The following is a 3243-nucleotide window of genomic DNA, read 5'->3' on the forward strand; positions in this document are numbered from 1 at the left end:
GCTTGAATAAACACTGCACAGGAGTACAAGGCAGGGGCTCCATAGGTGTGACATGGTGTGGGCAGTCCCTCCGACCCCCCGTCCCCTTGGCACTTGCTCTCTGGCTCTGGTCTTCCTGAAGCACAGATGGGTACTGCAGATGCTGAAGCCGTGTCTACACAACTTATTTGGGTTCTCTTTGCCACTTTCTTCCTTAAGTCACAGATTTCCAGTTCCACTTCAACAGAACCACAGTTCTGCTAGATGTCTAGCTTTAAAAAGGATTCATGACCCCTCAGATGTGAGGCGGTAGTGATTCATGAATGGCATTCCTACAGATGGTGTTTGGAATAGTAAAAGTTTTGCTTTTTTTCTGTTGAGCACTAAAGGTGAATGAATGGCATTGAAATCTATAGGAACATCTCTCTAATTGTATAATTTAGAAATCTTAACACGTTAAAAAAATGGAGTTAGAGAAATCTGAAACCTTGAAGCTTCTCAAGTCCTACCTTAAAGTTATCTTGCAAGTCCTTCTGCTCATACTGAATTCTCCTTCCACTGGTTTGAAATAGTGTTCTGCACAAATTTGTCTGTACGGAACCCAAGAACATGATCGTTTTGGAAACAGGGTCTCTGCAAACATAATCAAGTGGAGATGTGCTCATACTGGATTATGATGGGCCCTAAATCCCACATGACTCATGACCTGGTATGAAGCAGCCATTTGGACACAAAGACATGGAATCAGGCTGTGTGATGCAGAGGCAGAAATTGCAAGTGTGCATCTACAAGCCAAAGAATGAGAAGGATGCTGACAAACACCAGCTGCTGGAGAAGGCGAGGAAGGGTTCTCCCCAAGAGCCTTCAGAGGCAGCAGGGCCCTAGCAACACTTTGACTTTGGACTTAGAGCCTCTAGAAATTGAAGACTACAAGCTTCTGTTTAGGCCATCTAGTTACTGAAACTTTGACACAGTAACTGTAGGGAATGAACAAGCAGGTGCCTGTTGGATGCTCAAGTTGGCCTCATGGGCCTAGTAACAGGAAGGGTTTGGGACAGCACAGATGTTGGCCAGAGCGGCACTTGGGGTGTAGTACGTGAAGCATGGAGTTGGAGGTAGGATGTGTGTAGGCTGGGAAGGGGTCAGTATCACAGTTATTTCTAAGAGCAAATTAGGTGCTGAATGATGAATTACTTGCACTCAATTGTGATATGCCTCATTTTCACTATAGCTAAATTTTTCTGACCACCTCAAGAGAAAATGAGATTTGAATGGATCACCGGTATTTCAAAGAAGTATGGATCTTTTTACAGAACCAGTCACTCCTACCCGGGTATGGCTTATTTTGTAGATTTCCACTCCCACATGTGGGAAAGAGAGACCTTTCTTAAGGGCAAACCAGAGTACAAGGAGCTCTTGGAGACAAAGGGAGGCCGACTCTCACTCATGTTCCATTAAGAAGAATTATATGGCTTCTAATTCAAGAATTCAAGGATGATCTCTTTAAACACTTGATAATTTATTTCCGAACGTCAGGGAACAGAATTGGGCAAAAGAGGCTATTGTGTGTCAAAACAGAGGAAGCCCTTACTCGCTCGATCAGTCGAAATAGCAGAGAACAGCAATGTTGCTGAACCATCCACTGAGCAAACGTTTTCCAAGGGCCTGCTACAAGGGAGGCACGCGGCTGTGCACCTGAGGAGAAAGAAGCAGCGACTGATCACTGCTCTTAGTGACTGATGGGGGCCGGGATGGACAAGCTCCAGGAATGTGACAGGAACAGCCACAAAATGCTGCTGGGTCCCAAGCCAACGGCTTTACGTACAGGACAGCAGCTCTTACTGCCCTTGCAGTACGTTCTAAGAGTGTCTCACTTTATAGGTGAGGACCCCGAAGTCTGGAATAGGCCAGGTAATTTCAAATAAATAAATAAATGGTAAGGCAAAAATTCAACCCTGAATGGGGTCCTGAAGATTCTACCATTCACAGTGAGGAGTGGTTAAGGCAAAGCTAGGCATGGGCTCAAAAGTCAGACTTCCTGAGTATGAATCTAGTACTTAGCAGCCATTAACTGTGCCCTAAACAAATTACTGCTTAGTTCTGCAGAGGAGGCAAATGGCAGCACCTGCCTCACAGGGTTGCTATGGGATCGACATGGTCTAACGGAGGCAAGGTCTTCCACAGAGCACCACACATGAAAAGGGCGGCAAGGGAGTATTAGCCGTGGTGACCATACTTGACTGGGGGTTCCTGGGACCAGAGGGCTGTGGGCAGCAGAGAGGCTCCCAGACTCTCCTGAAGGGAAATGAATGTTTGGGGGCTTTGATACTACAGATATGGAGTGTGTGGGAGGAACACACCTCAGCAGACTGACCTTCATACAGTCCCATTCTAAAAGTGATTTAGGGCATTCAGTGAGTCTGCCTAAGTGTATTACCCTTTAGTGTCTGATAGACAGGTGTACCAAACGCTTCCCCTAATAAAAGTACCTGTAGTCCAGGTGGATTAGGGAGGTGTGGGCTTTTTACTAATCTGGGTGCTATTTGATGTCTGCCAATAGTTGGAATCACTTGACCTAAAATAATTTAAATCAATGAGCATTAGCATAAAACTAAGTTTTGGAAAAAAAAAAGAATGATAAAGTTATAAGACAGGCAGTTCTGCCTGGCCCTAGGAGTGGTCTAAGGCTACTTGAACAAGTGACAGCTTGAAATGCAGTTTGAAACCTTGAATTTGAAGCCAGTACTCAGCTAACTTGTACGCAATCTTTAAAATTTGGTTCATATCACCACCTCTAGGAAGCCTTGACTGTCCCAGGGTCCCTCACTGGTGCTCTCCAGCACATTCTGAACACCGCTGTTGGAGAATCCACTGTTTTCATCTCTTTAGGGACTGTGTCTTTCTTACCCCCATGTCCACCATGCTCCTAGCACCACAGACATAGGGAGTCAAGCGTGGCGGTAAGGGGAACAGGCTGTTGTCAGGTTGGAGAGAGGCCCCGGGGTATGGGGACAGAGAGAGGGAAGACTGCTGGCAATAATCTTCCTTTACAATTTTGTATCAAGCAGACCCTGGATATACATATTTGAATTTCAAATCCAGTCTACAGCCACTGTAGGCCCCCTTTATAAAAATAATTCTATTTAAAGTAACTTCTTTTCTCCACCCACATCTAGGAAAACCACAAGACTCAGGCAGTTCCTGTCATTTTCTCGGAAGGGCAGCAAAAGCAGCTGGCCTGGGTGCAGGGGAGCGGGGGGGGGG

The sequence above is a fragment of the Nannospalax galili genome, unplaced genomic scaffold (genome assembly GCF_000622305.1).
Source record: "Nannospalax galili isolate Female #2095 unplaced genomic scaffold, S.galili_v1.0 scaffold1650, whole genome shotgun sequence".
NCBI lineage: Eukaryota > Metazoa > Chordata > Mammalia > Rodentia > Spalacidae > Nannospalax > Nannospalax galili.